We start from the raw sequence: 26,080 nt of genomic DNA on the forward strand, positions 1-26,080 counted from the left end.
CAAAGCTTTCTGGATTCTTAGTTGAATCTGCTGGGCCATGGTAGATAGGAGAAATGGCAACACTAGAACAGGGACTATGTTTGGCCAGGCTCATCTGTGGCACCAGCCCGTCTCCTCTACAGTGATCCTGTTCCATGTATAGATAAAAAAGATGAACCAGGAGAAGTGAAGACTGGGACAGGGCGCTTGGCCTGGGGGCAGAGCAGAGTTATTGATCAGAGAGAACATAAGTACATTTTATAGAGGACATTTTTTCAGGTCCTGCTCTCCAGCATTTTGCTTCCTCTGCCTCCATCTATCACTCTCTCACCATGGTTTATCAACCTATTATCTTTACATTTTGTTGTAAAGCCTTGCTTTTGGAGAATGTGTCCTGAGGGAGAGATGATGCTTCTTTGCAATAACCTGCTTTCTATATCTGTTTGTCCAACATAGGGTCCTAGATGCCTAATGAGAATTTCATCCCAAGACTTAGCTTTCAGATCACATTGAGCACATCCACTTAAAGGCGTTACTTGGCATATCATTTTTAGTGGTTTCTAGTGAAAAAGGAAAGTCTTCTAGATTCAATGACATTCTTTCCTTATACATTCTTTCCTGTGACAAGTCTCTAGGAGAGAGAAATTGTTCTCGGAGCCCACTATCCCCCAAACTGCTTTGACTGCTTTTCCACCCCGATACTGTGTTGAAGAGTCTGTGAAGACTGTGTCTCAGCACTGGTGATCTTTATTTACCATGCACTTCAACTCCAACTGACACTTCCTAATGAGTTTATTGCTGCTGTGGAGTTAAAACTCCCTTTCTCAATAAGCATAAACTTGAGTGTCAAAAATGAAACATAGTCAGTCAGAACTCTGTTGTTTAAATGGCCTGTATTGATTCTCTGGCGGTCTAACTGCTGTAGTCTGGTGCCAGTCCTTTAATTTGTGCCCTGAAGTGTGCAGTCACACTTGATTTAGATGTCAGAGTAAGGCAGCACATCAGTTTGAGAAAGCAGCTGAAGCATTCTAGAGAGTTGGTCTGGATATCTTCGCCTTGCATTGTAAAAATCATTGCTTTCACATAAACAAGGGCTAAATAATATTATTTATAATAGACTTTTTCTGAGTGTGTTTTATCAAAGGGAAATGTCCTCAGAGTCAAAGCTTGCTCTGTTTTGTGCTTTATCTGTACAGCAAATTCCATTTAGAGAAATTTAATGCCAAACCTGTAAGATCTATTACATTCCTAGAGAATGACTATTTGGGGCAATGTCTTTGAATATGAAGCAAATACATCCTCAGAATGTTTGTGTGTAGCTCTTTTGGGAGCTAAGTTGTGCTCACTGGTCCCAGGAGTCAAAAGGACTCAGAGACCTGAAAGATGCTGACCATCGCATCTACAAACACCACTGTGTTCATTGCTATGTTCTCTGCCTCAAATAAGTCACCTACCATTTCTAGTGAAGTCAAAGGTGATGTTGGAGAACTAGCAGCATTAAGGTCAGTCAATTTTCTACTTAATGCTGGCAAAATACAAGAAAAGCTAAATGTCTCCTTCAAATACTTAGAATTATATTCTAGACCAGTGGTTGGCAAACTCATTAGTCAACAGAGTCAAATATCAATAGTACAATGATTGAAATTCCTTTTGAAAGCCAAATTTTTTAAATTTAAACTTCTTCTAATGCCAATTCTTCAAAATAGACTCACCCAGACCATGGTATTTTGTGGAAGAGCCACACTCAAGGGGCCAAAGAGCCGCATGTGGCTTGCAGGCTGCTGTTTGTAGACCACGGTTCTAGACGTTATACACTTTTAAGAGCTAGAAGAGTCTTAAAGATCAACTACTCTTTACAACAAAAGCAGCAAAAATTCAAAAAGAGTGCAGTGGCTTGTCTCAGTTCTGCCCCTCTGCCAATTTCAAGATCTTGCCAAGAGGTATGGAAAGGCCTAGAATTCAAGCCCTATTTCCAACACTTTTTTTTTTTATAGTATGTCAACTTTTGCTAGAATGGCCTGGATTTACTTTAATCTTGTAATTTCCAGGGAAAGAGTTTTCACTTTCTTTATGTTGAAGTTTGATATTGTTACAGGGACCACCTTAATGTTCTAAAAAATGTTGGTAGCAAATAGTTCTTCAGATTTCCTGTCTTTAGAAAGCACCCTTTCTCAAGCTTCTCAGTCTATGGGTTTCCTTCAATTTTCTTGAGGCATAAAGTTATTTTGATAAGTGTCATTTACTCTAAAGAATTTGATTATACAGAGTCATACAAATGTGTAGTGTTAGCTTTATCCTTGCTGATTATCCAGAAACCATGTAACCAGAAACCCAGAGGCTGCTACAACTGTTCTGGTGATCAACTTTTGAAGCTGTTTCAAAATTGAATAATGAGTCTTAAAGTGGGATTTCTTTGATCAAAGTAATGGCTAATCAACTAACATACTAGGTGCCAGAAATGAGTTCTCCATGATGAGATGGGTGACTTTCAAGATTTATGGATAGGTCACAATATTTTAGAGATTCTCCACTTTTACAGGAGAAGGGTAAAGGAATCTAGAATATTCTTCTAATTTATTCTTACTAATGGCACCCGAGGCTGCATTCCTACATCAGTCTGTGTCAAGCTGAGAGTCCAGATAGTTGTGTCCCCTAATATGGCAGCTGTAAGCTTGACTACACCTTGCTTCAGAAATCTTTCTTCAGCCTCATGTAAACTATTCAGAGTGTGACTAAGACAGCTAAAAGAAGAAAGGCTATCTAGAGTGACCAAAGATCTTGATGTATTTATGATGAGAGGTTTCCTGGACCAGGGACTTGGATGCTAAAATTGGAATAGTTCACGGTCACCATATTTACTAAGCTGTCCATGAATTGTTATGTGCTTGTTTGCTAATAAATGATGCTCTGTGTGTCAGAATTTGGTTTGAAATTTGTTTTAATTTTACAAATTATCTGCTAAGAAGTTTGTTGTGGAAAAGTCATATAGTGCTCACCTATTCCTAACTATTAGGTATATCACTACCTATTTTTAAAAAATGTAATGATTTTTTTTTGCCTATACAACACATGGAACAGGGTAGGAAACAGGTGTGTTTTTTTTCCCATGGATTTCTGGTCTGATTCTTTGTATACCTGTGTAGTTATACAAATATAAATCTAAACACTCAAGTTAACAAAAACAAATGCCCCCCCAAATCACACCATAAACAAAGAATATAAGCAGATGATGCACAAATACCAACCATGAATTATGATTTTGTGGGTAAAACCACCAAAACCTTAACTCTTTCATTTATTTTATTAAAAATCTGCAAAGGGAGAAAAACTTAAAGAATTCCTCCAAGCAAAGTTTTGAGAGTTGTTCAAAATGACTCAAAACAAAGAATAGCAATAATTATATCTTGATTTCTTATCACACAAAGAATCTCCCTATTATATTTAATGTAATGAAAAGAAATGCTTTGCCTCTTTTCTTAAAACAGTGATTACTTGTTTGATTTCTGTAACTTCCACAGGAATTATGAAAAAAGGCAAAAACAGGCACCTAAAGAAGTGAGCCAATTTTGAAAAAAGACTGCCTCTTAGGTTTCATTGGCTGAACCTGGGAGAGCTTGTCACTTTACACCCTGGACAATTTATGACCCAATGATGCAACCTCACTTAGTAGCAACCTAACCAAGTGCCTACATTCAAATCCAACATGCTCTGACATGGCCACTTTGGAGGGATTGAAGGTTTATCTAGTGTTCAAGAAGATTCAGGTTTGTTTTTAAAAAATATATATATTTTATTGATTTTTTTACAGAGAAGAAGAGTGAGGGATAGAGAGTTTGAAACATCGATGAGAGAGAAACATCATCGACCAGCTGCCTCCTGCACACCCCCCACTGGTGATGTGCCTGCAACCAAGGTACATGCTCTTGACCAGAATCGAACCTGGGACCTATCAGTCCACAGGCCAACACTCTATCCACTGAGCCAAACCAGTTTCGGCAGATTCATTTTTTAAAATGTGTATTATTATTGTTTTTTGTTTTTTGTTTTGGGCCTGGATATTTTACTAGTACAATATGGAGCATGAAACACTTAGGCCCACTGAAGGTGCAGAAATTTTGCTTCAACTTATTGCTATTAAAATTATTACAAGGAGCTGAAACCGGTTTGGCTCAGTGGATAGAGCGTCGGCCTGCTGACTGAAAGGTCCTGGGTTTGATTCTGGTCAAGGGCGTGTACCTTAGTTGTGGGCACATCCCCAGTAGGAGGTGTGCAAGAGGCAGCTGATTAATGATTCTCTCTCATCGATGTTTCTGACTCTCTATCCCTCTCTCTTCTTCTCTGTAAAAAAATCAATAAAATATATATATTTTTAAAAATAAATAAAAAATAAAATTATTACAAGGAGCTATCATGTTAGAGATTTCATATACACTAAAGGCATAACAGCTGCAGCCACTTGTCTTGTAAATTAAAATCCTAGCTGTGAATTTCAACAAATTAGGTGAATTTAGCTAATTGTCTCTGCAGTTCATTACTCATGAGTCACGGACTTAGCAAATATCTGGCATTTTCAGATTCAAGGTGATCTTTTAACAGGTACATGCTGGGGCCAGACTATTTTTCAGACTGTTTTGCTGAGCATGTCATGACAGGTTCTGGATGGCCTTCCTTTTTATCATGGGACTCTTTGTCCAGTTACACTCTGAATAGCAAAGTTAGTTGTTCGAGTCACTAATTCCATTTATTTTATTATTATTATTTTTTTTAGGATTGTGAGATATATATCTCACACCAGCATTCTTAACCTTCCCACAAGATCATAATCTGAAATATGCACATTATCATTTCATTTCTTTAATTCATTTATGTTGTTGAGAATAAAGGAAGAAAGGGTTTTGTGAGTTTAGGATTCAGCTTCTTAGGGCTTACTATCTCGGGTAAAGCAAATGGGATAAGAAGTGAAATCACAAATTATCAGTCACTGATTAAGTTGGAAAGTTCATTTCAAGATGGAGGCATTCAGAGTTACAGTATTTAAATCTTTCTTACCTGTAAAACAGGAGTTTGGCTATACTTTTAAGATGGGGTTTCAATGGCAAATCAGGGAAATAACTTTGGCATCTGTGGGACTATTGGGTGGAGATTTGCATGACATACACACACCACATGAGAGAAAAATGGCTCCAACAGGCACTCTCTAGTTCCCTACCTCCCCAATTCCTAGCAACAAGATGGAGCTAGGACTATCCCTTGTAAGCATGCTGCCTCTCTTTCATATATAGTCTTCATGAGGTGTATTTTCTCCTTATCAGCTGCCAGGGACATTCATTTCAACCAGATTTCACTGGGGTTTAAATGTGGGGTGAGTCATATCACTCAATTGATTTGCTTGGAGCTCCTTAATCCAGATATGACCCTGATGGACTTCAGATTTTGTGAGAATAAAAGGAGCCAGCCAATACACATTTCCAGAAAGATGTCTTTGGTCCTGATGTTTGCAAGTTACTAACACATATCAGGTAGACAACAAATTGCCCACCAACCAAAGAACTGCTTCTCATGAACTGGGTCAATCAACTCTGGAGGGCTTGGCTAAATTGAGAACTACATGGAAATATATCACCAAGTAGAAGTTCTGAGGCCTATTATAATGCTCAAATATCGTTTTGAGTGAGTGGAACTGAAAAGTTCAGGGGTTTCTCTCACTTCAAGAATCAATTTATTTTTTTAGCTTGGCAAGGAGTGCTTTCTTGGGGACGACATGCAAAACATTAACAGTTCATCAATCATAATGAACTCAACCACACATCAGCAAAGCCACCTGCTTTAACACCCAGAGTGCTGCACGGCATGATGTCCTGCAAATCAGCCCTGTTACCTCTGTGGTGACCTCACCGGGCCCAGGATGCAGAAAACCTGACTCAGTTTTCATTCTGTGGCCTGACTCATACTAACATGTTTATTTTCCCATACTTGAAGTAGAGAACACAGTGTACCAACTTCATCCTAGAGACCAAGTGGGGCCAGCTGCTACATTAGTTGTCCCATTGGTTGAGCTTATATCTATAAACTGCTATAGATGGTCCAGGCCCATGGTCGGCAAACTATGGTTCACAAGCCACATGCGACTTTTTGGCCCCTTGAGTGTAGCTCTTCCACAAAATACGACAGCCTGGGAAAGTCTTATTTTGAAGAAGTGGCATTAGAAGAAGTTTAAATTTTTAAAATCTGGCTCTCAAAAGAAATTTCAATCATTGTGCTGTTGATATTTGGCTCTGTTGACTAATGAATTTGTTGACCACTGGTCTAGGCTCTCTTAGACAGCCTGCCATAGATGGGGTTACCAAATTTTTTTTTCAGAGGCTACTCCGTCTATTTTCAAGTTCTCCAAAAGATGGGTATTGTGATATGCTAATTATTTCTTCAAAGTTTGAGGAATATGAAATATGTGACATAAGCCTCAGTCGCTTCTGAGCCCTGTATCAGCTCCAAATATAAAAGCCTTCTCTCTCAGTGACTGTCTTTCTCTGGTGGCACCGAGGACAAGGTCCTGCAGTGGCTGTACTAGAACATAAACTGCATCTGCCAAGCTGTTGATGCTTTTTCTCCACAGAAGAGATATGTCCCAGGGAAAGTAGGCATCAATTCATCTCAAGCTCCATCCTTTAATTTTTTAAAAATTCCATTCATTGGCATTATGTGATACTCTTATGCTGCTCTGTGTTTGGATTTTTTTCTTTAAGCATATTAGAAGTGAAAGCTGGGAATCCCCAGGCTCATTGTTAAATAAGGTGTTTTTGTTGTTGTTGTTGTTGTTGTTGTTAATCCTCACCTGAGGAAATTTTTTTCATTGATTTTTAGAAAGCGTGGAAGGGAGTGAAGGAGAAAGAGAGAGAGAGAGAGAGAGAGAGAGAGAAAGAAACATCAATATAAGATACATCGATTGGTTGACTGATTGCCTCCCACACTTGGGTACATGCCCTTGACCTGGAATCTATCCCATGACCCTTTAGTGATTGGACTAACACACTAACTACTGAGCCACACCAGCCAAGGCAAAACTGGGTGTGTGTTTTTTAACTTTTCAAGAAAGTCTCTACATAAGATTAGTTCGTGTATCCAACTCTTCTATTGTAATTTTTAAAAGTTCCACTTAAAAACTTCAATTTTTAATAAAGTGTTTAAGAAAAGGTCTGTTATTTATGTTTTGATATAACTGAAACATAAGTTTCTCTGAACTTCATGGCCCAACCAAGCAATAGTGCAATCAGAATAAAGCAGAAGTAAAAATAAATTTTATTTCTGAATTCTATGCTCTTAGGTTAAACGTGACTCTCCTAGTATCAGGAAAGAGCATTGATAAGCGTTAGGGATTGGTGTATTGGAAGGCAATGCCACAGAATCCTATGGAATGATGACTAACTGGAGCAAGAAGAGAAAAATCTCTTTTTAAGTGTCCTTGATAAGTTTGCTCTGGAATCCTGAATTCAAGCTTGGGCACATTGGTGCCAGAACAAAATAGATTAACTCAAGGAAGTTAAAAGAACAGGAACTTATATGATTAGAAAGTGGGAGAGTGATTTATGGGCATAGACCCGCAGAACAAAATACTGTCCCTATTACTCAGACAGGAGGCCAGGCTTGGAAGTGACAGCTCAGTAATTGAAGAATGCAAGAGGGAGAAGAATCTTTTCAGGGGGTAGGAAAAAAGGTTAAGTAGGGGCAATGAAATGGAATAAAATGCCCTTGTTTATGTATTTAAAAGACCCTCAGAGACAACCTTCTGAATTCCAAATAAGCTGAGTCATCACAGTGGTCCCTTAAACTTGAAAAGATCAAAATGCCTTGCCATAAACCCTTGAAATGATTGTGTTTGCAGCTCAGAAAGGAAAAAGAAGAGAATAAAAATTCTAGTTAGATGTCAGGAGAAATCTTTTCGCGTCCAGATGGTGAGAAATATTAGATCATGAAGGAGGTCTCTGAGGGAATTGACAATCACTGTGAAGCTCTTAAAAATCTGACTCCCCAGAGCTACAGAAAATGCAGCAGGCAGAGAAGGCGTCTATTAACAAAGAGATGAAAACAGACACAATAATATCCATCATCGCTCCTCTCCTCCAAACCGCTAGTCCTCTCTGTTCCTGTTAGTGGCATCAACATTTCCCCAGACACCAGGTCCTTTGCTCCTTTCTCATAGGTCAGCAGTTGCCAGCTCCAGTTTCACAAAGTGCATTTTATGTTATTTTCCTCTTTCCCATTTTGACCTTCTGCAGATCACCCATTACCTCTCACATAGACAACCCATGGGAATTCTGAATTCTGCCTCTGTCCCCAGTATCTTACCTTCCTACCCATTTTTCATGTCAATATCAGATTTCTTCTCCTAAAGCCCAATTTTTATTATGTCACCCCCTTATTTTGAAAAAATGTTGTTAATAGAAGCATTCCAGCTAATAAATCATGAAGGTATAAGAGAGCATTATCAATTTGCAATTCTTAATGAAATAATGTATCTAGGCATTGATCATCAACCTAAAATAATTAGATTAATAGCTGAAATGAAGCTTAATAATGAAAGTTTCAGGCTGACAACATCTGAACCCACTGGTCAATTTTAGAAACAAATATACAGAGAGAGACAAACAGTACACCCTGATGGAAGTACACAATTTAATTTATGAAGAATTCTTACCAATAAATCAAAAATTAAATCTAATTAAATATCTAGCTCTAACTACTAGTTTACAAAAAATGTGGTGGTGGGGGGCTGTGCAGAGAACTATGTTAAACAAAACGATTAAGGTACAAATTGGATGGATGATACAGCTCTTTTTACTATTAGATGAGAAACAACACAGAGTCTAATTCATTAGTAGTTTGTCTATCTGTGAGCTCAAATCAATTAATAATATTGTGTTCACTGAGGAAAATAAAACTTTAAAATCTGGACAGTGAATTTTTATGTTTCTGTGTTTACTTTGAACTGTGGCTAAAACTATAAGTTCTCTTTTATGTGTAAGTCTATAATTCAGGAAGACCTTTAGTAAGAACTTGAATATCAAATGTTTTCCTACCTCCAAAGGGTTTAATGAATTAAATTATAATGAATTAAAGAAGTTCTGCTCAATATTGATTCATAGAGATAATATTTCCAAAATATAAAGAAAATTAGAAAATTGAACTTGTAAAATTTAAAATGTATTGGACTTTTAAGAGACACAAACATTAGTATAATCCTCTTAAGAATAGTTGATATAAGAAAACAAATTCATGCAACTAAGATAAATCCTTGGTTTAATATGCAGATTTAAGAGATGAAAAATCAGCTGTTTCCCCCCTAAATTTAATCAACATGGAATACAAGAGTACATTTTGTATGCAAGAGTACATACAAGATTAAAGTTTATTTTCTCATAAGGAAAGTAATTAATCGAAACTTTCTAAATGTTTTATATTGGATTATCTATCAAGAAAAAAAATGATACTCCTACATATACTTAAGACTTTGAAACTATTAATTTGTGTTTGATTAATTTAAGCCTTAGTTTTAAAATGGTTTTTATATCATCAGTAATCATATTTTATAATATATCAGGTTGAGCATAACCCAAGACCCTTATGTAATTTAAAAGCTTGGACTAATATTAAATTGAGTTAATTAATGACTAATAACTGGATACCTAGACAATTAGATGACTAAGCATAATTTTAAGTGTGCACACCTTTGCTTCTATGTTTACATGGTGTGGGATATCTATATTTCTGGGTCACATTAACAAACATGCCTAGTTATTTTACTGTAAAATTGTGTAGAAGGGAAGTAGCTGTAGCAAGTGTTGTTATATTGTATGCATGAACTTTGATAACCTACTAAAATGCTTATTTATGATATTCTTACTTATTTACCTCCCAGTTTTCTCTGTGACTAGAAGTTAGTTACTTTGATAAATCTATCCTGGGAACAATGGTGGCATAGAAGTTTGACTATGGAGGCAAAGCAAGACACTGTGTTTTTGGTTATCAAGATAAAAAGAATCTTAAAGAATCTTATTGTTCTAGAATTTAAAACTTGAAAAAGATAGGAAAGATAAACCATGCATGGATAGAAAAAGTTGTAGAAGGTTTATAGAAAAAAATATACCTTTATTTTCCCTTGGTTTATAATACCCAAATCTAAAATGAAGCAATAATATGTGCTAAGAATTCTTTACAGATGCTTCAGTTTTAATGGATTTATCCATAAGAAAAAGTTCATAACTGCCAAATATTATCTTTGTGAAAAACTAGAATTTGATATTCTATTAAGATGATTAATTAGTTTTAGAGCTCTTAACAAGAGATTATTCTTTGCTGTCTACATGATCTGCCCAGAAAGCATCGATTCCATATCTTACTGTGTAGTCTACTTTTAACATATTTTGATAAAAATTATTAGAAAATAAGCTTTATCTAAATTGTTTACTCTTGTCTAGCTTCATATTTGAATGTCTTTGAGTAGGAAACAATACTCATTAAATAGAAAAGAAGAAATAAAAACAAGATAAAATTATCACTTAGGAAACATAAGGCCAAAAAAACAACAGAAGTAGGAGCCATTTTCTTTCTCTTTTATTTACATATAAAGCTACAATTATTAGATTTGAACAACACATACTGTAAAGGAGAATAATTATTGCATATGAAGATAATCTACTTACATTTTGAAAGAGAATTTAAAAACAATAATAGACAATAATACTATTTAGTCCTTTATTTCTTTGTCAATATGTATGTCAATTCTGCTCCCCCCTGCCAATATTTATCCATACCATACTATATCATGAAGAGTAAAGAGAGGACCCTTCCCAGAGTTCTCAAGCTGTACTGCATTTTCCTGCTGCAAGTTGAAAGCAAATTTATTTATAGATAAAAATAAATGAAAAATTTTTTTTTCATCACAATTAAATAAATGTTATAACAAAAATTCCAAAACAAACCCACCAAACTAATGGACTATGGTATGTCAATATCATGGCTGCTACTAGAGACATTTGTTCTGATAAATACAAGCTTTTTCACAATAATTTATTACACATTTGGCATACTAGGACCATGAAACAATACATAAAGGACCAATCAGGATTCTTTGAGAACTGAAGAGATCTCTAAGATCCTCTACAACCACTCATTTTATAGAAATGAGAAATGAGACAGAAAAAGTAGATGACTTATCTAAGGCAACATAGTTAGTTTTCAATAAACTCCAGGGCAGAATTCATTTTATCTAGTCAGATATGGAAAAGAAGGATATGCAAGTTTTGCAGACTATTTAATCCAAAAACTAATTTTTTTTCTCTTGAGGAATTAGAAAGATATAACTTGATATAACAATCATCTCTACTCTTATTCTTCAGAATTAGCAACTGTCAACATTTCTTCTTAGTCTATATTTATTTTATACATTTAAATTTAATGAAACAAATATAATTTGTTTTTGGTCTATATTTCATTAATACTTTTTAAATTTTACTGAAACAAATATTATCTCAAGTACTACCTTCTTCCCTTTCCCCTATGAGTAAACAGTAGGCTGGGTCTGAGATGTAAACCTCTATAGCACTGTCCACTAGAAATACACTGTGAGCCACATATGTATAATAGTTTTAAATGTCTAATAGCCACACTTTAAAAAGTAAACACACACACACACACACACACACACACAAAACACCAGTTGATTTAATTTTCATAATACTAGAGGCCCAATGTGTGAAATTTGTGCACTGGGGGGGGGGGGGGGGGGGGAAGAGGTGTCCCTCAGCCCAGCCTATACCCTTTTCAATTGGCAGTCAGACATCCCTCTCACAATCCAGGACTGCTGGCTCCTAACTGCTCATCTGCCTGCCTGTCTGATTGCCCCTAACTGCTCCCCTGCTGGCTGGATCAACATCTAATTGCTCTTCTGCCAGCTTGATCACCCCCAACAGCTTTTCCCTGCTGGCCTGATGTCATCCCCAACTGCCCTCCCCTGCAGGCCTGGTTTCCTCCAACTCCCCTCCTCTGCTGGCCTGATCACCTCCAAGTACCTTCCTCTCTTGGCCAATTTGTTTCTGATTGGTCGGTTTCTATGCCAGTCAGTGTTTAAAGCTCCACCTCCTAGGCAGCCATTGGCTCCTCACAGTTGACCCAGATTTGGTTCTGATTGGTCAGTTTCTATGCCAGTCAACATTTCTTGGCCTATCAATGGGACCTGATCAGAAAGGCAGGCTGATCAGCAGCCCTGCTGGAGGCCTGAGAGAAATGTAGGTGTGGCTGCTGAACAGGCCCAGAGCTAAAGAGAGAAGCAAGTGCTGATCAATAGCTGCCTCAGAGGCTACAGATCAAACCCTGTTTCTCCCTTCAGGCCTCTCTCTGGGCCTGATTTTCAGCCCCCCTCAGCAGTCAGTGCTGGGTCACCATGAACCCAGCGCTCACTGCAGGACTGACTTATGATTGGTCAAGCTTCTGGTCATTGTGGATGTGATGAACACAGGGTTTTTATATATTATGATGATATTTTAAATTATAAAATAAATATAAAATATAATTTCATCAAATAATCAACATCAAAAGTGTTAATGGTATATTTTTACTTCCTTTCTTAATACCAAGTATTTAAAATCAGTTTGTAATTCATACTTATAGCATAGCTCAATTTAGATGAACTGCTTTCCAAGTACTCAATAGCCACATGTGGCTAGAGACTAGCATATGTATGTATTTATATACATATATGCATTCAGTATATATAGTATTGTTTCTGTATTATGAGTTTATATGTATGTAAACTTTTCTTTCTTTAACATTATAAATTTAAGATCTATTTGGGATGATGTATGTAGGTCAAATTAATGTATTTAAACTGCCCTGTTATATTGCATTGTGTGAATAGAAAGCATTTTATTTATTCATTTCCCACTGATATACATTTCCAATCTTTTGCTTTTTATGGATAAATATGCAATGAACATCATTGTACCTGTCTACAACCTCTTAATTTTGCTGAGTAGGAAAGAGTTTCCCAGATAAATTTAATAACTCCCCCTACTGTCACAAAGGGACATGCCATATAATTGCTGACCTTAAGGAAATTACAGTATAAGAGATTTTTACTTGGGAGGTAAAGTAATCAAAATCACCTGAATAAGATTTCCAAATTATACAGCTCTGCCTTCTCATACCTTCCCATATCCGGAAACCCCCATACCAGTTGAGATCTACTAGAAGTGAGAGGGTGACAATGCTGAACTTTGTTCAAATTCTCCGCTTTGACAGTGAAGAAATTTCCCCACTGCTTTACACTCTGGGAGTGGCTGACTACAAAGGACCACTCTGTCCTTGCATATTCCAAGCTGAGGATATTCTCTCCCATGAAAATATAAGATTTCCTGTCCATCATGGCTCTTTCATTTACTTATCTCTATAAATCCCAGATTTCCTGGCTCATCTTTGAGATGTTCCTCATTAATGAGTGTTATCCCTGTGACAATAGCCTAAATACAACCATTCCCTTGATTATATAGTGCATTTGTGTTTCACAGTTTGGGTGCAGTGTCTTAGATGGGCTCACATCCTATTTCAGATCCTTCCCCCAGGACACGAGGCTCTGGGAGCTCATTAAGCTTCATTCCTGACTGAGGTCTGGGGCCCCAGGATTGAGTCTGACTACACACACCTGCTCTGAACCTTGCCTATTGCAGAATGGCAAAGATTTTCCTTTGCTTTCTCCGTGGTATTCATTTGGTTTCTGGTTCTGGCTTCTTCTGATTTCAAGGTCTGACTAACTGGTGATCTCTGTCAAGGGCTTATAGAGATCTTTCTCTGCATTGTGAGATAACAGAGAATCTGGCTCACATGTAGTAGACTTTTCTATTACTTGTCTGCCTGCTTGTAACAAGTTCAAACAAATGAAAGATTCATACCCACTGTGAAGAGAACAGCTCTTTGAAGGAGACCAGTGAGTTTTGTAATTAGGTGTTTATGCTTGATGCAAGGCTGTAATTTTAGAACTGAAGTTACAAGGTCTCTCCATGCCCCCATGATTATGAATCTAATTTGGAAAGGCTTTGCATCTCATTGTATGAGTGTGTAATATTTCTTTACCTCAAGATGGTATTACTAAATTAGATTATAAAATTTCTTAAAGGAGTTCTATACTGATGGCTTAATGATAAATTAGCACTTACATAAATTGAATATTTCTACAATTCCCAGAAATTAAGAAAATTGAATCTTAAATACTTTCTGTGTGCTAGACTTAAAAATTATGTTTATAGAAACTAATTTGGATATGTTTTAGAAAGTCAAATTCACATAATTTGGATGAAGCTTTGGCAGCAAGACTAGTTAATATTTTTGGTTTAATAAAAAACATAATGTGTCTCTGATTTATTAGGGTTAAGAATAATGCACACATAGGTTTTTATTCTATTTAGGAATGCTCTGCATGAACTAATAAAAGTTTACTGATTGATTAAGATGTTTAAGACAATGTTTAAAATTATTAAAAATATAAATTTGTGTTTAACCAAATGAAGTTATTATAACAAACTTTATTTTAATAATAATGTTTTATAGTATGACAGCAGAAAGACAATATGTAAGATCTTTAGAAAACTTAAAAACTTAGATTTACACTAGAGTTAACATTTTAATTGGTTATTTAAACACTAGAGGCTCAGTGCACAAATTTGTGCACCAGTGGGGTCCTTCAGCCTGACCTGTAGGATCAGGCTAAAACTGGCTCTCCGATCTCCTCTGAGGGGTCCTGGATTGCAAGAGGGTGCAGGCCAGGGCCAGGGCCAGGGACACCACCGGTGCATGATTCGGACTGAAGAGGAAAGTGGGAGGTTGGGCACCCAGGGAGGGATAGTGGGAAGACTCCAGGGCATGTCTGGCCCATTTCACTCAGTCCTGATCAGCTGAACCCCAGCAGCAAGCTAACTTACCAGTTAGAGCGTATGCCCCCTGGTGGCCAGTGCATGTCATAGCAACTGGTCTACTGATTGTCTGCCCCAGCGAGTGGTTGAGAAGCCTTAGCCTATCATTAGCATATTAAGCTTTGATTGGTTGAATGGATGACTGGACATTTAGCATATTAGGCTTTTATTATATAGGGTAAGATGAAATACTGAAACCGTATATAAGCATGATTTTAAGTTTATGTACTTTTGCCTCTGATTTTATATGTTTCAGGGACTCAATATGCATTTGAGTCAATGAACATGTTCATTTTTATCACTTTGAGAAGTTGTACTATCCAATTGTGTATGGCTATAGGAAGTTAGGAAGTGTATATTCATGGAGCTCATCTTGTCTGTTAAAAAGTTTTGGTGTGTGACAGACAGTTCACACTGATCTTCCTCTTAGTTTTCTCTGTGAGATTGGAGTAACTGAGGTCAAATCATGGGTATAAGAGAGGCTCTACCAGGAGCAGTCATAGCAGGGAGATACAACTTTGCATGCAACATGTACAGGATGTGTTTTTGCTAATGAAAAAGATAGCAATTTTGATCTAAGGTGGAATGACTGTTAGGACAAATCCTGTAGGAAAAACCCTGAATAGATACAGAAAGCTCATGGAAAGAGAATTTTATTTACTATGGTCAAAGCTAGCTAATAATTGATAGGTTTATTAATAAGATTTTCAAATAAGAGCTTGTGTTTACATTTATCTGCTTTACTATAAGAATGTAAAAGGTGTTTTTTAAACCTTCTGAGTGATTTGATAGAATGAAGAAGAATGTTATTCTTCTGAAACAAAAAGGACTGATAATGTTGAATTCTAACATGCCACCCTTTATGCTCTAAAATGGCTGAGCACAAATGACCACCCTGCCCTCCATCCTATCCTTAAATCCCATGAGGCTCATTTACTTGTCTCCATAAATCCCTGGTTTTCTTCCTGTTCTTGAGACCGTCTTCATTAATGAATGCTCTCCTAGCGCAATGGTCTGAATTAAATCATCCCTTTAATCATCCAGTGTAGTTTGTCTTTCACAAGGCTACTATCCGTAAATTAGGTGACCTTGAAAATTTAATACATGTAGAAAGCAATGCATGCAAAAAGAATGACAAAATGGTCTATTTTATGGACATGAATGTTGGTTGAAAAAGACATGAAGGTGGGGAGGGAAGGGGAAGTTTTGCCTACTGGAAACCCCCTAGGAAACCAAAACTTTTTTCCATAGGTACCACCCCAAGGGAAGTCAAAATGAGCCAGAAACAAAGTAATTATTACTGAATTTGCAAAACCAAACATTTTTCAAAATAGCTGAAATAGCTCTAATACAAGTCTTTCTACAACATTAGCTGGAATTTTTTTTTGGGGGGGGAGAGGAGGTGGAGAAGGTTTCAAGCTCTAAATGGTTGACAGTCAGGGAGGACTCATACTATAGAACTTCATTAACCATAGAGAAGGAACTATGAGAAATGATCAAAGAGGAGCACTCTCATGCCACCAAGACACAACAATTCATCCAAAGCATAGGGGGTCAGGAACTCCTGGTTGGTGACTTAGGATGAATTCACAACTGAAGAAGGATTATTGATGGAGACCCTAGGTCCCAGAAGAGAAGGCACATTTCCTGGTAGCCTGGGGAACTGCTGGCTTTGGAAAAGACAGCCAAGTCTAAAGAAGCTGAAGGAAGTCCTTGGGAGACAGGATGTGAGCACCAAAGTATTATGTGGAAAAGTTGGTGATGGGGCTAAGAATTCTCCAGCCCCCAAGGAGGAACACAGAAATCCCTTTCTGTTGGGCTCAGGTGATGCAGAATGTCATCTGGGGTCCAGGCTGGCATCTCAATAACCAAATGCAGCAGATGTAGCAGGGCCAGAAATAGATGCCCAAGACGAAGTGTCATCCGCTATATCTCAGTGATGGTCAAAGAGGATATGGTGTAGCAGGTGGGTCAGAAGGCCCGCAGCTGATCCCAGGACAAGAAATCAGAATAAGTCAGCCACCTTGGAATGATATTTACAGGGACAAAGGCAGAAATGTAGAGAAACTTCAGGATTGATTCAATGGGCACAGAAAGACACATTTTTTAAAATTGGAAGTGAGTTAATGACTTTGAATTGATAAGATTAAGTTTTTTGCCTACCTGGTGTAAATGGGCACCTACAAGGTACATTAGTTTGGCTTTAAGAAATCACATCTTTGCACACCTGCCTTTGTGAATGTAAAATGTTATACTGTGAATTATAGATAGAGTAAAACCAGCAAAGTTTCAGAAAGGAGAGACTGGTGGGTTTTTTGTTTGTTTGTTTGTTTTTAATTTAAATAGATTTTCAAAGAGAAGAAGAGAGAAATGAGAGAGAAATCTAAATGAATGAGAAACATCAATCATTGCCTCCTGCATGTCCCCTACTAGGGATCGAGCCTGCAACTCCAGGCATGTGCCCTGACTGGGAACAAAATTGATTACAGCATAGATATGACTCTCAGGCTTTTCAGGAACATGATTCTTGATAAAGGTCAAAGACAAAGGAAATTGATTTTAGGAAACAGCATGGTACAAGGTTCATAGAACTCTTCCAGGAGAGAAAACAGAGACTAAACAACAGAAGTTGGATTGTATTCTCGGAGATAACATTTCTTTTACTCTGACTCCAGAAACACTAGGCCCACTTCTACTTATGGTGTTTCTTCCTGAGGAGGTAATCCAGTTACAAGGGTTATCCTAGATGTAGGCTTGGCATTTTCCACATATTCTAGGCCAATAATATGGACATCTGGACACATAGCTCCATAGGTCTGAGTGTATTTGTAGGAAAAATGTGACAGAATATTTGAAATTCAATACAATATTTGACAATACAGACTGTCTGGTTACTAGACACACAGAAATAATAGATCACAACTCTCTGCTGAACACTCCTCCTTCTAAACATAAATAACAGAGCAATCTGGTTTACCTTGGTTTACATGAATTATCTTTCTGAAAGTAATCATCCTTGAATTTGTGTAGGTTGGAAAATAAATTGGTTTTGTTTTGTGTTGTTTTAGAAAATCTGATGCCACATAAACACGCACACAGACACACACACACTTCCCTTGTATGTAGAGGTAGCTTCTTCATTTACCTCAATGCCCTTATTTTACTGGATCTTGATCTGTTTTATCTGCTCTTGGGAGAATTCTTCACACTGAAGTGTAAATTTCTATCATTTTTAAAGGCATATCTCTTAGGGAAGGAGCAACCCTTAACAGCATCAAAATCTAAAACTGAAGGGAAAAATGCTAATAATGGAATAGCAGGCTGTGCATGTGCAGAAGAGAAATATCTGGGGACTGCAACCCTTTCCTGACCTGCCTAAAACCATACTACCTAGTTGGTTATCTCATCTATGCATAACTTGACGTTGATGGGAGCAACAAAACATTTGTCTGGTTAGAGATCAAAGTTAAGCTTGGGAACAAAGAAAATATGGTAGTGCCTTTGACAGAAGCTTGGAAATGTATACCATAGGGTATATTAAAAAGTCAACTTGTATTCATGATTATTTTATGAACAGAAACAGAACCTTAAAAAATAGGTGTGGCTCAGTTGGTTGGGCATTGTCAAGTGCACCAAAAGGTTGAAGGTTTGATTCCTATCAGGACACATAAGGGAGGCAGCTGAATGTTTCTCTCTCATATTGATGTTTCTCTCTCTCCCCCTCGAAGAAGAAGAAGAAGAAGAAGAAGAAGAAGAAGAAGAAGAAGAAGAAGAAGAAGGGAAGAGCAAATGAAGTGTGTTTTTCTTTAATGCAAAAAAAGTAGGATAATTGAAAGGAACCAAGATTGATGGCTGACAACATGATGTAGCACATTTCTTGGTTCATCTCTGGAAGTCTGTTGATATTGATAGATGATCCATGAATCAAGTGTCTGAGTGCAGGCCAGACAGGCTCTTCTGAACAGTAAATTCCATATCTGTATTCTCTTGCCTAATGAAGGCTTAGCTACAAGCACACAATCTTCTGTGAGAATCTCCATGTGACGAACTTATAAATTACTGAAAGAGGGAAAAGATTCCATTGCTTCAGCAGCAACTCTGTGGCATAAGACAATAAAGCCACAGCCCTGGTTCTTTCCTCACAAAACAAAACATGCAAATAAAGTCCATGACACAGTCTCTTGGCAGGAGCTTTCATGGGATTAGGGAGCCGGACCCTGTCCTATCTTCAGAACAGGATGTTAGCGACTGCATCACTTGTACTCTAAGCCTTCTACCATCTTTCTTTTCTTTCTCTTTTAAAATTTCTTTAGGAGCCCCATTCCATTAAAATATACTCAACTGAGCAGCCTTTGACAAAGATGTATAGGCTCTGCATGCAGACTAATAATTTAACACTTCGAGCAGGCTAATACACTTGCCCCTTCAAACTTGGATTCTTGGATCATTTGTTCACATTTATTTGGAGGACAGGTGGAAAGCTGCCTGGGGGAAAGACAGAGAAGGACTCTCACCTCTCACACTCCCCTCCTTGTCTAACACAGGCAGTTCTGGGCCCCGATTTTGCACACTCTGCCAAGCAAAATCCCTGACCAGTCTTTATTAAGGTGTCCATTAACATTTTATGTATTTGGAGCATAACCCTGGGGAAGAGGAATCTCAAGGACTTTTCTAAGAAGCCTCTGAAGTATTTGTTCTAACACCTACCTTTCCACTATCTATATATATAAAAGCCCAGCAACCAGAATGGCCAAATGACTGGTGGCTATGATGTACACTGCAGCAGCCAACCAGCCTGATCTGGGCACTGATCGGCCCCTTAATACCTCAGTCAGGGGCAGGGCCAGCCAGGCAACCACCTGGAGCCCCTCCCCACTGCCAGCCTGGCAAGTCGGGCATGAATTCATGCACCAGTATGAGATAAAAGCTTTGCCACTTCCTAGCTGTACTTTGTACAGTTATTTAAAATCTCTGTATCTCAGTTTTCTTACCTGTAAAATGGGGCTAATACTAGTACCTATATCATAAGGGTGCTGGGAGTTTTAAAGAAGTTAATATAGTTAATGTATCTAGAACAGTACAGGGCACCAATAGGGCTTCATATGAGTATTTTATTATTAGGGCATTCATTATTATTAGGAAGAGGAATTTGGGCAATTATAATTTTATGTTCAGAAATGTTTGATCACCCCACTAATGTGTGTTGCCCCATATAGATTGATATCCTAGACTCCTTTTTGGCAGGTCCATTCCTTAGTTGGCCTCTGAGTTCCTACCATATAACCATGCAGAGTTTGATGTGAGAAATAAGTAATTAATTAGGCAAGACAGAGGGTGCACTGTCTTCATAGAGCAGGAAGCACTAACAAGGATATGCAAAGCCAGTAATTCTTTCATGGGTACAGGAACATTGGGAGAAAATTATCATTGGTGGTGGCAGGGTAAGCAAGAGCTAGAAGGTCAGGGATTCTTAAGAGAAAATATATCCAAACCTGCATATTTAAATGCTGACTTCAACATATGCATCTTGAGAGACTATATTATTATTATTATTATTATTATTATTATTATTAGTGATGCTGCTATATTTTAAAACATTTCTAGACACATACATTTTCAGAAAGCCAAATTAGAATGTCTAAATAAAAATCAGTCACTGTTTTGTTTTTTACCCCATCCTCTGTTGGGCAGTGAAGCTGTCCTCTGTATTCACGAGACTGATTTGGCTCTGGATATCTTCTGGTGATTTCTAGAATGCCAAAGGATGAGTGAAGCACTTCTGCCCCTGACACTATCTAAATCTCAGTGCTGAAAGTGGGAGCAGCATGCAAACGAGGGTATTTAATTTGTATTTTAGATCGTGATTCAGAATTTCTAGAATGTTTGTCTAGAAAATTAACTGCATTGTTTTGCAGTTATTTTTATCAGTCTTGAATATTATTAAATCACTGTACTTTCCAGGTAAATTTAAGTCAGTAACTTATGATCACTGCATTGGAATATGAACAAAATGCAATTAACCATTCTTTTATTTCACAACAGCAGTATTTTAAAGAGAATATGTGTAAAGTAATTATGTGTTCTTATTGCGTGAATACAAATCATCAGCATTAAAGTCAACAAATAACAGCTTACGGGACATGGAGGCAGTCAAGTTAAGGTTTTAAGAAAAGTGTCTAAGGAGTTATTTCTATTCTCTTCCTTGTAAGAGCTCACTTATCCTTTGTACTTCTCTTTAGGAATGGAAATGGACTACTCTGGGAATGCTGACTGCATTACGGGTAAGTCATTTGTGACTGTTAAATGGCTCTCACTGTAACAGGACTGCTAGGTATCAAAATTGCATTCGCCCACACATTTCCACCACATGATTCTGCTCAATGGACTCTCATATTTATCATCATAGTCTTCATTTCTGATGAGGTAATTCAGCCACAGTTTGCCTTCAAATTCCAAATCATATGAGTTTGTGGAAACATAAGAAACAGGACACATATCTTGAGAAGACCAGCCTTAGGAAAATTACAAGAAAAAAAAACAAAACACAGCTTCTCATATCTGATGTCTAGCTTAACTTTAGAAAGTGTTAAGAGCATACATACACTCAGATTGATGCATAAGCATCTGGTCGACCTGTGCAATGGCTAAACACTAGCCAGAAAGCAGGAGACACTGTACAAAGTTGATAAATGACTAATTTTAGACACTGGCCATTAGCAAGTTTTACCAGTGAATATCGTGTTATTTCTCTTTTTTATTTTATTAAGAAAAACAAAAGTTCCAATACCAAAGTCCTTAAACATAAGGATTTTGTAAAGTGAATAGTCTCAATAAGACTCTCCCTTGCTAGAAAATTGGGAAGACCATAAAAGAACATAGGAGAATGTTTGTCTTAATCAGAAACTGTTATTGCACACTTATTGTATACCAGACACAATAACAGCACTTGAGAGACAAAAGTGAACTAAGACATGAATACAATCCTTAAAAAGAAAGCTCTCTTACCCTTTGCAACAGCGTGGATGGACCTGGATATTATTATGCTAAGCAAAATAAGCCAAAGAAAGATAAATATCACATGATCTCATTTGTATGTGGAATCTAATGAACTAAATAAACTGAGAACAAAATAGATCCAGAGGCATGGATACATGGAACATAATGACAGTTCTTGGGCGGGGGGGAGGGAGGGGAATAGAGGGGAAGAGAAGAGGTTAAACAAAGAATTTATATGTATATACACTGAGTGGCCAGATTATTATGATGTCTGGACGCATAATAATCTGGCCACTCAGTGTATATCCTATATAATAAAAGGCTAATATGCAAATTGTCCCCTCGACCAGGAGTTTGACCAGCAGACAGGCGAGCCAACTGCTCATGTCCCCTCCCCCTGGCTGGACCCCACCCATGCATAAATTCATTCACCAGACCTCTTATATATATGTGTTCAGAGATCATAATAATCTGGCCACTCAGTGTATGTATAGCCCATGGACACAGACAATAGTGTGGTGAAGGCCTGGGAATAGGTGGAGTGGAGGTATATAGAAGGGGAAAAGGAAAAATGGGAGGACATCTATAACACCATCAATAATAAAATAAATAAATTTAAACACCAAAAAAAACCGCCAAAATCCAAAACAAAACCCAATATGAATATAACACTGGAAGGACTTACTGTTTCAAAAGAAGCCCATAAATTACAACCTTACAGGTAAGAAAGACTGTATCAACAGTAAGAAAGTCCTCTAGGTCTGAGGATGGTAGCCACCTTCCTGGGGATGAAAGAAGTCTTCACAAAAGGATTTACATTGGAGAGGGCCTTAAGTGTTGAAGAATTCACTTCAAAAATTAAGGGGAGAATCACAAATTTCAGTAATTGGACCATTTTAAAATTCAGGATTAATAAAATTGCTGTCCCCAATGGGGATAAAGAACCAATATAATTAAGTTTTGGCCAAAGTTCTTTGATTCTTTGGAGCTAAGTGACAGACAAAAACTGAGAAACAATCATGCAAATGATAAATAATTAAAGAGTATTTGGGTGTCTATATGTGTGCATGCTTGTGTGCACAATATGGCTATGGCTGGTACCACAGGATCAAATACAGTTGACTGACCATTCAGATGCCAGTCACTTGACAAATCTGTTTCAAAAGACTGACCTGTGGATGCTGAGATTCAAATTTCCACTAATTGACTACAATAGATTAATGTTACAATATTTTATCTATAACTTTCCTATAATTTTAACATAATTGAGCTTTTAATTGGAGAGGGGGTTAAGAGTGATGGGTGGGAGCAATGTTACACACAATATTTTAAATCCATATTATAATCCTGATTACATCATAACCATCTGGGCATATGTTTGTCAGGGTAAAATTTCATTTCTTTAGTACAAAGGCCTTTATACTCCTAGTTTTGGCAGAGGGGGAAAAGCTACTATTTTTTTTTTAATTGAGTACCTGGTCCTGATCATATGCTGAGGCCAGAATTGGAGTCATTTTTAAGCCAGAATAATAGAAAGACTTTGATCTCTTTTTGGCATTGCACTGTCTTTCCAACTATGTATTAATAACATGAGGATATGAATGAAGAAGATAATTATTGATAGTATTTCTTGAGTGCCTACTATGTACTGGACACTTTGGCATGGCTATTCCATTTAATTATCAATTATTATCTCTTTTTTATAAAGCAGGATATTAAAATTCAAAGAAGTTCATTTTCTCTCTTTTATAAATCTTTATCTGAGGATATGTTTTTTATTGGTTTGAGAGAGGGAGGAAGGGGAGAGAGAAAGAGGGAAACATTGATGTAAGAGAGAAACATCAATCAGTTGCCTATTGTATGGGCCACCCTAGGGATGGAACTCACAACCTAGATATGTGCTCTGACCAGGAATCTAACTCTAGGCCTTTACTAGTGTGTGGGATGATGCTCCAACTAACTGAGCCCCCTGGCCAGGGCCAAAGAAGTTCATTTTCTAAGTTTATTCATCTAATTACAATTCATGCTTTCTGACTCCAAGTCCACTATATATATAGGAAACTATCCCCTCCCCCCAAATCCAAGTCTAGCTTTCTCAACTTATAAATGGTACCTTACTGTCTGAGATTGGATTCTCTGAGATGCCGACCTTGAGTCAAGAATTTGAGTGCATGTAGTTTCTTTGGGAGCTAATTCTGGGAAGGATCCTTAGGCTAGTGGGGAAGTGTACAGAGAAGGAGATGAAGCCAGTAAAGGGTACATTGATGAGCAGATTACTACTGGGGAAAATTGAGGCTCAATCCATGGGGTTTCTGGGAAACGGCATAGGGCACATCTCAGAGGTTGGGTGAGCGAGCTGGGGGTCTGCCCTCTAACTCCCGTTAGTTATTAGTTGCAGGCTATTTCTGGGAGCCACCAAAAACCCTCAAGAAGAGTTGAAGGTGCTTAAATTCTTAAGTCCTCAGGAATAGTGAGTTCTACAGTGATAAGGGGTGAGTTGGAGAGATACACAGTGTGCTAAAATTATTATCCTCAATTATAAATAAGGCAACTGATGGCCAGAGAAACTAACTCTCTTGCCCAGTTACTCAGGGATTATGAATATGCTAACAGTGGACTCTACTAGACTCTGTTACTTATCCCAAAGAAATGTGGTGGGGTTTTTTGTTTGTTTTTATCCTCACCAGAGCATATTTTCCATTGATTCTTAAAGAGAGTAGAAGAGAGAAGGAAAGAGAGAGAAATATTGATGTGAGAGAAACATGTCAATAGTTTGCCTCCTGGATGTGCACTAATCAGGTCCTGGCCGGGGAGGAGCCTACAACCAAGGTATGTGCCCTTTACCAGAATAGACCCGGGACCCTTCAGTCTGCAGGCCAATGCTCTATCCTCTAGGTCCCTATGAATACTTCCTCAACTTGTGAAAGTCAACTTGGTCTTCAAAGTGCATTCTCTCTGCTTTATTATATCACCCATCCCCTCCCACATTTAACTTAATTACCTCTGTAAAGATCCCATCTTCAAGCAAGATTACATTTAGAAATACTGGGGGTTAGATCAACATATAAATTTGGGGGTGACATTCAACTCATAATAATACACATATAAAGACATAAATTAGATCCGCAGAACTGATTATTTATGTTAGGTTTAGGAATGATCTTCCTTTTTTGGCATTTAAAATGATTGTCATATTTAAAAGAACTTGACATTTTGAAATTCTCAAAGCTTAGCCTTTGGAGTAAAATGTAAAACATGTAACTAAATCTCTGATTTTAGACTTGGAATTTTAAGTTGAAAAGTATGGGTTTTGGGCTAAGTTTGTAAACAATATTATAATGTTTAAAGATCTTGAGATATTCTATATTTTTAAAGTCTAATTTAATAGATGTACATGCAATGTCCAAGTTTCTGGGAAAGTTTTGCTTATTGAACATTTATTTAAACTATGTAAAAATAGAATATATTACAATACATTTGTAAGAGGAGTTTAAGATTTTTAGAAGACTTTAGTCAGGTTTGTAAATGGGGCAGAATATTTAGGAGAATGTAATAATAATCAAAGTTCCTTTGGAAGTGACTGTTAAATGTTACTAGATATACTAGTAACTATAATAACATTATTTATAGGTTGACTTTAAGCTTAAGGGAAAACTTAGACTCTTCAACTTTTCACTTTAATAGATTGAATATTAAGTCTCAAAATGCAATCACCAGTAGCATTTCTTGTGTACCAATCTGCCCTTATTATAATATATCAGTTTTAAGCATATCTTGTGAAAAAGAGCTGCCTTTTAACTTAAAATCATACTTTTCCTATTACAAAAACAACACATACATATTATAGAAGCATTGAAACTTTCAAAACATTTTCTAAAATATTAGAAGACATTCATAAGAAAAAGATAATAAAGAAACAGTAAATAATCTAAGAGATAATTACAACAATAAATATCCTTGTAGACAATGTGTGCATATGTCAGTGCTTCTCAACCTGTGGTTTGAAGACCAGTGGCGACAGTAGCAGTGGGAACCACTTAATACAAGCCAACTTTCCCTCTTTCCCCCACCCCAGATGTGCAGGAGATTTAAATAAGATTCTGGGAGTGGGAGTCATTCCAGGTGATTCTGTTGCATGCTAAAGTTTG

The sequence above is a fragment of the Pipistrellus kuhlii genome, unplaced genomic scaffold, assembly GCF_014108245.1.
Source record: "Pipistrellus kuhlii isolate mPipKuh1 unplaced genomic scaffold, mPipKuh1.p scaffold_m20_p_3, whole genome shotgun sequence".
NCBI lineage: Eukaryota > Metazoa > Chordata > Mammalia > Chiroptera > Vespertilionidae > Pipistrellus > Pipistrellus kuhlii.